This window comes from Myxocyprinus asiaticus, chromosome 7, assembly GCF_019703515.2.
Source record: "Myxocyprinus asiaticus isolate MX2 ecotype Aquarium Trade chromosome 7, UBuf_Myxa_2, whole genome shotgun sequence".
NCBI lineage: Eukaryota > Metazoa > Chordata > Actinopteri > Cypriniformes > Catostomidae > Myxocyprinus > Myxocyprinus asiaticus.
Genome location: NC_059350.1, coordinates 37,236,043 through 37,246,733, shown reverse-complemented (window position 1 = coordinate 37,246,733; position 10,691 = coordinate 37,236,043).

Here is a 10,691-nt window from a genome sequence, read left to right as displayed (position 1 = left end):
TAGTCCATCATTAGACCAAGGTGATGCAGGCAGAGATCAGTAAAGTGCATTGCAGTTCAACCGGCAGGTCATTTCAGGGAGGTCTATCCTAAGTTAGGGTGACCAAACGTCCCCGTTTTCCGTGCACAGTCCCAGTTTTTGGTGGTCTGTTCCCAACTGGAGATGTCCCCGGAAATGTCCTCGTTTTTCCCATGCATTCAAAACAGCCAGCATAGTGAATTATATTGCATGGCAAGAAACTTAGTCCTAGCAGCAAAGCCTACTGTGTGCTGTTTATTTTGACCAACAGTGGGGGCTGCTCGCTATAGCAGCTTCAATTCATTCGTATTCTTCACTGATTAAATGGTCGGGCCAGTTTTGCCATTAAGAACTGGACCAGGCAATTAAAGAGAATTATCGTCATTGTTATGAGCTTCAAGGTAAGGCACATACTAGCTATTTATGTTATAAAGTTATATTGTTATGTATTTTATATCAGGTTCTGAATTTGGTATGGGATTTTATTGAAAGTTTGTCCTTCTTAATGTGGGAATTCCTGCACAGACCGCACAAACTATAACATGCTGGTTAAAAGTAGTCAAATTAATCCCCGCAAATGAACAAATAAAATCAACAATTTTTTATTTGTATTGGACTGTAAAACCAGTCAGTGTGATAATCTCTCAGTGTGATCAGTGTAATATTCACACACTAAAGGATGCACCTTAAGGAAGCATATTTGCACATTTGTTTTAACATATACCCAAAATAAATTTCAAATAAGAATATGACATTAATAACATGGAAAAAAATAAATAAAATGTTACGTCTGTGGACGTAAATTTTGCGGTTGTTTTCTCTCTATCTCTCTCTCTCTCTCTCTCTCTCTCTCTCTCTCTCACATTCTAGGCGCATGTATGATATGATGCTCCTCCCCCCCAGTTTAGAAGATCCTCCTCCTAATAATCACCTGTCTCCTGTGATTGGCTACAACCTGGATTTGGAGGGGGATATAAGAGAGAAGACAGATGCTGCAAGAGAGTAGTTGTTGTTGTTGGGAGAATAGTGCTGAGGGTTGTTGTGTGGGGAAGAGTCCCCGAATTGTTGTAAGCTTGTTGTTGTAAACCCAGTTGCTGTGGACACCCAAAGTTGTTGTAAACCTGCACTTATATTTGTTGCGATTGTCAGTCTTTTGTAATCTTTGTTGGCAACTTTTGTTAAACTTTACCCGGAAGCTGTAGGAGGTGAGGGCTGTTTTGTTTATTCATGTTTTTCTCTCCTGTTAATGTAGGTTAAGGAGTTAGGAAAGTTTTCTCTATTTCTGTATGGATTTATTTTGTTAGGATATTTAGTACTTTTGAATAGTTGGATACATTTTTGTTTGTTATTTTCAGCCTTGACTCCCTCTGAAGTCTTGCTTCCTGTTAATTTTTTGTATTCAAATTTTGAATAATAAAAAAATCTGAATTGCATTACTGACTTTGTCACCGTTTGTTGCATTCCAAACCCTAGATGGGTGTAACATAAATTGGAGGCTCATCAAACTTTAATCTTCAATTAGGCACTCTTCAATTTGGGTTTGTTTAATTGTTGATTACTTAGGCTGTTTAATTCAGCTTTCTAGATTGCTGGTAGTTTGTTTGGCTGTTTACTTTTGGTGTGGGAGGGAAGTGTGTAATATGTCTTTTGATCTGGTTTCATATACTCTAAATCCTACTTTAGAGCAGTTTAATCAGTGCAGGAAAGATGACCTCCTACAAGTGTGGCAGATTTCTTCCGTATTTCAGTTTCCAGACAGGCCACAAAGACGGCGGTTAAGGAATTGTATAAGAAGTTGGTGGAGCAGAAATATTTGCCTGAGGAATCTGAGGTAGTTGATTGTCAGGTGGAGGAAGGAGCTACAGTGGCAGCAGAGGCTGACGTGAAGCTTCCAACTGATGCCGGTCCTGTTATTCCCCACATGGATCCTTTGCTGGGCCTTAAGTTAAAAGAGCTGGAATTACAAATTAAAAAGCAAGAGCATGACACTTCGTCTGCATGAATTGGAGTTGGAAATGAGGGGACCGCTCGCGAAGTTTAGCCCAACAGCCTCCTCCAGCTTTGGTAGATCCTGTGCTGGTGCCTGATTTACTGTCACCTAATGTGACTTCCTCTGCCAGTGTTCCAACCTCTTCCCCAAATGTGTCCACACCAAATTCTGCTGGAACACCAGGCAGTGGTTCTGTCTAGGGTGTAGCCTCTGATATGAGTAAACACATTAAGTTAGTTCCTCCTTTCAGGGAAGCAGAAGTGGATTCCCATTTCACCGCATTTGAGCATGTGGCTGCAACTTTGCAGTGGCCGAAGGAGATGTGGGCCCTACTCCTCCAGTGTAAGCTAGTTGGAAAAGTGCAGGAGGTATGTACTTCATTACCTGTTGAGCAAAGCCTTGATTATGATGTCGTTAAAACCACTGTTCTTAGAGTTATGAGTTTGTGCCAGAGGCCTATCTGCAGAAATATAGATCCCATTTGAAAATGGCCAAACAAACATATGAAGAGTTTGCACGTGAAAAGAGTGTTCTTTTTAATAAATGGTGTTTAGCAACTAGGACATCTACTTTTGAGCAATTGAAAGAACTTATTCTGTTGGAGGATTTCAAGAACTGTTTGCCAGGAGATGTTGTAATCCATTTAAATAATCAGAAAGTGTGTACACTGTCTGAAGCAGCAGTTTTGGTTGATGAATTTGTTCTGACCCATAAGACTTACTGGGGTACCTCAGGGCTCAGTGCTTGGGCCACTTCTCATCTCTATATACACTATCACTGGGACCCATCATTCAGGCACATGGCTTGTCTTTAGTCGTCTTTCCAGCCCAACGACACCACGGTGACTGCTCGAATCTCTGCCTGTTTGGCAGCCATCTTGGCCTGGATGTAGGAACACCACCTGCAACTTAACCCAGCCAAGACTGAGCTCCTTGTCTTTCCAGCCAAACTTGCTGTTGAACACAACATCACCATGCAACTGGGTTCAACTACAGTAATGCCTTCCAAAACAGTCAGAAATCTTGGGGTAACCATCGATAACCAACTAAATTTCACAGACCACATCTCAAAGACAGCACGGTCGTGTAGATTTACACTCCACAAAATCAGGAAGATAAGACCCTTCCTCTCTGAACATGCCACACAACTTCTTGTTCAGTCACTTGTCATAAATAGACTTGACTACTGTAACACACTCATTGCAGGCCTCCCTGCATGCGCAATTAGACCCTTGCAAATGATCCAGAATGCAGCAGCATGTCTGGTCTTTAATGAACCAAAGAGAGCACATGTTACACCACTCCTTGTCTCTCTTCACTGGCTGCCGGTTGATGCACGTATCAAATTCAAGGCTCTGATAATGGCAGAACAGTCACTGGGTCTGCTCCAGCATACCTAAAATCATTTCTGCAGAGCTACGTTCCCACCTGAAGCCTGCGGTCGGCTAAGGAACGGCGCCTTGTTGTACCAACACAAAGAGGCACCAAAAAACTTTCCCGGACTTTCGGTTTCAGCGTACGACGTTGGTGGAATGACCTTCCCAACTCCATCTGTGAAGCTGACTCGCTTTCTGTCTTAAAAAAATGGCTAAAAACACATCTTTTACATGAGCACTTAACCATTCACAATATATATATATATAATTCTTGTTGCACTTTAATCTGTCTTTACTACTATGCTGATGCTAGTGAAACTTTGTAATACAGCACTTTTCGTACCACTGTCTCCTTAAGATGATTCACTTGTGTATTTGTCTTTTGTAAGTCGCTTTGGATAAAAGCATCTGCCAAATTAATAAATGTAAATAAGACTGTTTTTGTCTCCGCTGTACATGAGGATAAAGTCTCACGTGTTGGTTCTTTTCCTGCCAGAGGTGGAGTATAAACCAGTGGAGCTCATAAGAGTGAGCGCTCTGGAGAGAGACGAGTGTGTTTTTATTGTCTTGATCCTGGCCACTTGATTGTCACCAGTGATGTTTGGAAGCAGAGAAATTCTAAAAGTGTTTGTGTTGCTCTGTTGACTTCTCATTCTGATGTGTTGAATGATGGGTCTTAGACTGCTGGCAGACCGACTACTACGGTGGTCTCTGATTCAAGGTTTTAACTTGGAAATCAGAGCAAGGGGTTGATGAAGTAATAACTTCTGTTTTTTTCTCATTCACTTCACTTCACTTCACTTTTATTGTCACACAACCATATACACAAGTGCAATAGTGGGTGAAAGTCTTGGGTACAGTTCCGAGCAACATAGCAGTCATGACAGTGATGAGACATAGATGAGACATATTCCAATTTACAATAAACAGATTTACACATCACAATTTACATATCTAATATACACATAAGTACACACAACACAATATACAAATAATAATATACAATATACACTATACAATACACACAATATAGAATATTGTACAGTATACAATACACACAATATAGAATACACATACACACAATATAGAATACACATTATACAATAAAAATAGTATATATAGTGTATATATAATATATATATAGGGAAATGTAGGTTGTATTGTACTGTATTGACATTCAGGCTGTCGGTTGATAGTCAGTTGCCAGTGTGTTGTTAAGAGAGAATATAATTTAAGACAGTCCAGTGTGAGATAATAAGATTAATAAAGTGCAGTGCTGATGTATATTGATCGTGAGAGATCAAGAGTTCAGAAGTCTGATTGCTTGGGGGCAGAAGCTGTCATGAATTCGGCTGGTGCGGGTCCTGATGTTGCGATACCTCCTGCCTGTTGGTAGTAGTGAGAGCAGCCCATGGCTTGGGTGGCTGGAGTCTCTGATGATCCTCTGAGCTTTTTTCACACACCGCCTGGTATATATGTCCTGGAGGGAGGGAAGCTCACCTCCGATGATGTGTCTGGCAGTTTGCACCACCCTTTGCAGGGCTTTGTGGTTGTGGGCGGTGCTATTGCCATACCAGGCAGTGATGCAGCCAGTCAGGATGCTCTCTACAGTGCTGGTGTAGAACCGTGTGAGGATGTGGCGGTTCATTCCAAACTTCCTCAGCCGTCTCAAGAAGAAGAGGTGCTGATGAGCCTTCTTCACAACAGCCTCAGTGTGGACGGACCATGTGAGTTCCTCAGTGATGTGGACACCCAGGAACTTGAAGCTGCTGACTCGCTCCACCGGTGCTCCATTGATGTTGATGGGACTGTGTTCTCTGTCTTTTCTCCTGAAGTCCACCACGAGCTCCTTTGTCTTGCTGACGTTGAGGGAGAGGTTGTGCTCCTGACACCAGTGTGTCAGAGTGAGCACTTCCTCTCTGTAGGCCGTTTCATCATTGTCAGTGATCAGACCTACCACCGTCGTATCATCAGCAAATTTAATGATGGCATTGGAGCTGTGTGTTGCCACACAGTCATGTGTGTACAGGGAATACAGGAGTGGGCTGAGAACACAGCTCTGCGTGGCTCCAGTGTTGAGGGTCAGTGATGAGGAGATGTTGCTGCCCATTCTAACCACCTGGCATCTGCTTGACAGGAAGTCCAGGAAGCCCAGAGCCCGGAGTTTCACATAAAGCTTGGAGGGCACTATGGTGTTGAATGCTGAGCTGTAGTCTACAAACAGCATTCTCACATAAGTGTTCCTTTTTTCCAGGTGGGAGAGAGCAGTGTGTATTGTAGATGCAATGGCATCATCAGTGGAGCGGTTGTTGCGGTAAGCAAACTGCAATGGGTCCAGTGATGGAGGCAGCACAGAGCAGATGTAATCTCTGATTAGTCTCTTAAAGCATTTGCTGATGATGGGGGTCAGAGCAACAGGATGCCAGTCATTTAAGCAAGTGATTTTGGATTGCTTTGGTACAGGCACAATGGTGGATGTTCTAAAGCATGTGGGGACCACAGACAAGGAGAGGGAAAAGTTGAAAATGTCCATAAAAACACCAGCCAGTTGGTTTGCGCGCACACTGATGACGCGGCCCAGAATGCCGTCTAGACCCGCGGCTTTACGGATATTCACCCGTCGGAAGGATCGGGTTACATCCGCTACAGAGACGGAGAGTGAACTAACCTCTGTAGCTTCGGCCGCGAGAGCTCTCTCCACGAGGGCGGTGTTATTTCCCTCGAAACAAGCATAAAAAGTATTTAGCTCATCCGGGAGAGAGGCAGCGGTGTTCATGGCGGAGTTTTTATTTCCTTTAAAGTCCGTGATGATGTTAATTCCCTGCCACATGCTTCTAGAGTTGGTGGTGTTAAACTGTCCTTCAATCTTGTCCCTGTACTGGCGTTTGGCTGCTCTGATAGTTTTGCGGAGTGCATAACTGGCTTGTTTTTGTTCCTTCGCATTCCCGAAGAGGTCTGCGCATCAAGTGCAGCACGAACTTCGCTATTTATTCATGGCTTCTGGTTGGGGTAGATCCGTATTATTTTGGTCGGAACAACATCCTCTACGCACTTTCTGATGAAACACGTTACACTATCAGCGTACACCTCGATGTCGTCATCAGTGATCAAAACAGTCTTGTAGCGTAGAATCTGATTGGTCCGACCAGCACTGGATCATTCTGAGGGTGGGTGCTTCCTGTTTCAGTTTCTGCCTGTAAGTGGGCAGAAGCAGAATGGAAGAGTGGTCTGATTTGCCAAATGGTGGGCGGGGAAGGGATCTGTAGCCATCCCGGAAGGGAGAGTAGCAATGGTCCAAAACCCGTTCCCCTCGTGTGTTGAAACTGATGTGTTGGTGGTATTTAGGTGCAGAATGGTTGACACAAAAGCATGAGAAATTCCAGATCAGGAGAGCAGAAAGACTTGATAGAATGTACGTTCCTCTGATCACACCAGGATTTGTTGACCATAAAACATACACCACCACCTCTGCTTTTACCTGAGAGGTCTTTCGTGCCACGGGTTTGATGGCTAAATCTGGAATCTCAGCAGACATCCAAGTTTCCATAAGGCAGATAATGCAGCAGTCCCTCGTCTCTCGTTGGAAAGAGATCCGCGCTCTCAGCTCGCAGAGCTAGTTGTCCAGAGACTGAACATTTGCCAGTAGAATACTGGGTGGCGGGGGTCGATTTGCGCGACGTCTTACTCTAACGAGAACGCCGGCTCTATTTCCCCTTTTCCTTCTGCATTTCCGCAGCTGGGCTGCCCAGACAAAGGGCTCCGCTGGCGTGTTTGTAAACAGCAGGTCAGAATTGAGGAATTCAAAGTCCGGTTTTCGGTGTGCTATTGCAGAACCAATGTCCAAAAGTGTTTGTCTGTCGTTGACAATAAGGCAGACAACATCCAAGACAAAAATAAATAAATAATAGAATTGTGAACAAAACAAACAAAAAACTGCAGTGTTGCGTCGGAGCTCGCAACGCAGCAGCCATACTCTGCGCCATCTTGAGTCAACTCATGTACTTGGTGCCAAGTTATAATTGACAAATTAGAATGTCATTTAAGGGTGGGGGTGTTATGTCTGTAGACGTAGATTTTGTGGTCAATACCAATACGGTTACCTCTATGAAATAGATGTTTTCGCAATATCTTGGGATAAAATGGGTAATTTAAAATATTATTTTAGTCATTTTTCAGTTTTAACATTGGTGACCCTAAACAAAATATTATTAGACTTCTGCTTTGTTTACCCTTACAAAAATGAACCATGGTTTTACTACAGTAGCCACAGTTTAACCATGGTATTTAATTACCACAAAATTAACCATGGTTACTACTACAATAGTACTATAGTAAAATCATGGTTTCCGCCAAAAAACATGGTTACTACAGCCATGGTTATTACAGTCATGGTTACTACTGTATTACTTAAGTGAAACCATGGTTAATTTTAGTTTATTTTTATTATTTATAAACAACAAATAATTACAGAACATTATCAAAGTTCTAACAACTTGTAATTTAAATAAACTTGTAAAAACATCACACAAACACATAATAATAAATGTCACCTTTAGATATGTTTTTATCTAGTGTGAATTTACTCCAGAAGGGTATCTCTGTTTTTCTCTCATTACCTCAGCATGGCAATGATCCTTCTTGTTTGAACGAGCCTTGTGATGGCGCAAGCACTTGTCTTCTTGTGTCTTTCAGCATTTATGCACGTTAAGAAATAGTTCCCATCCTGCACAAGTATTTGCTAATATAGCCCAGTTCTTTTTATTTCATTTTGAAGCTTATAGTATATGTTCATTGTAACCAAATGATAATATCCCTAGTTTAAAAACAACAACTTTAGAATCGATATTTTTGTGAGGATCGATATTTTTGATACAACATCAGTATCGGAAGTATCGATACTTTAGGATCGATCCGCCCATCCCTATAGCCTACTCAATCTTTCACATTAAAAAATGTTTTTACATGCGTGAGTAGTACAAAATCAAAATCTGACAGTTCTGCTTACTTAAACTTGTAATTTATTAACTTAAAAAATATGATGTAAGTGATTACCTAAAGAATTTTGAGTTCTGTTAACTAATTCGGGTTTACAGTGGTAATTTGTGCAGATATTGTGTTTTTATTGAGTAAACTAATGGCACAGTGGCAATGCACTGATATAATGTAAAATAATAATAATAATAATAATAATAATAATCAAATAAATCCACATTGTTATTTACTATACCTTTTTATTCAAATTATTATTTTATTACATTTTATTTAAATGAACTCCAAATTTTAAGGCAACCAGGATACTTACCTTTTTAAGTTAAACCAAAATAATTTCTTACAGTGCATAGTTCAGCATATTATCACATTCACCATGGTCAAAATACATAAAATCTGACTTTTCCCCTTTTTTTAATAAGTACATTGAAATTTTAATGACCTATTGACCACTGAACTTGAAATGTCCTCGTTTTTCATTTCAGAAATCTGGTCACCTTATCCTAAGTCCAAGGTTCAGGCAGTGGCATATGAAGTATTTAATGTCATATGGTTGGAGTTGGCATCAGTTCATCCTCTGAAGTCCATCATAATAGACTGAAGTGATGTCTGGCTGGCACCGGCTGCATTTAGTCATCATCACTCAGAGACACATACCGTAGCAGTGGACGTCAAACAGGAATGGAGCTGGAATCCCGAGGTTGAGGCAGGGAAACAAACAGAATAATATTAGCGTAGATGCCATTCAATTTTTTGCAGAGTTGTAGATCATGATTAATGTTTCTGGTTCTGGCAGACCTAACTAAAGCAACCTAATTGTGAGTTGATGGATAAATTAGGTGTATGCCTGGCTAAATAGATGAGTCTTTAGTCTAGACTTGAACTGTGAGTGTGTAGCCAATGTAACGATGATAAAGGACTGATATGATCGTATTTCTTGGTTCTAGTCAGCACTCTGGCTGCTGCATTTTCAACTAATTGAAGTTTACTTAATGAACTTGCAGGACATCCTCCCAGTAATGCATTACAATAATCTAGTCTTGAGGACATGAATGCATGAGTTCGTTTTTCAGCATCAGCAACAGAGAGCATGTGTCATAACTTTCTGAGGTGGAAAAATGCTGTTCTACAAACACTGGAAATTTGACAAAGGAAATAAACGGGTGACAAAATATTTCATTCTGCATACATGTATCTAGCAGGAAAAACACTGTCTACACCCTAGTATAACTCTTATACTAACTTCGATATATGTTTGGAGAAAGCATGAGGTTTTTGATCGATTTGAATGTAGAAGAGTTTTACGTGCAAAGTCTAGGGTAAAACTGGGAATGTGAAGTAGTTAAATTACTAAACCATAATTAGAAAAGGTTTTTATTAAAAGTATAGCACAGAGAAAATGCATCATAATTTTATGTTGTTTATTCATAGAGATACATTTTTGAAAGTGAGATGATTCACGTTCAATTTTAAACTTTTGTTAGTTTGGTTAGTTGGTCTAGACTTAGGGTGCAAGATGTCCCAGGTTCAAATCCTGGGTGAGCCTGTTGTTTTAAATGATGCAACAGGTAGTAAACACGACACAGTATGACTTAAAGGGATACTTCGGGTTCAGTACAAATTAAGACCAATCAACAGCAATTGTGGCATAATATTGATTACCACAAATATTTTTTTTTTACTTGCCCCTCCTTTTCTTTAAAAAAAAAACAAAAAAATCTGGGTTCCAATGAGGCACTTACAATGGAAGTCAATGGGGCCAATCCGTAAACATTAAAATACTCACTGTTTCAAAAGTATAGCCACAAGACATAAACAATATGCGTGTTAACATGATTTTAGTGTGATCAAATCTCTTACTTACCTTTTCTGTGTAAAGTTAAAGCCAATTTTACAACTTTGTTGCCATGACAATGTAATGTCAACAAACCCTAACCCTAAAAATTATGATTTAAACAACTTTACAGCTCAAATAATACATGAGTTTTAACAGAAGAATTATTCTAAGTGCTTATATAAAATTATAAGCTACACATTTCTGCCTTTTAACCCTCCAAAAATTGGCACCGTTCCCTTCCATTGTAAGTGCCTCACAGTAACCTTGATTTTTTCTTCTTCTTTTTTTTTTTAAAAAAGGAGAGATGCTTTGAAATAAATTTTTGTGGTAATCAACATTATGCCACAAATGCTGTCGATTGAGCTTAACTTGTATTAAAACCAGAATATTCCTTTAAGCCAGGATTGTGAAACACAGTAACCTAAATAACCAGGCAATGTTGAAATAAAAATCAAACACAATGACAACACATTTACAAAAAA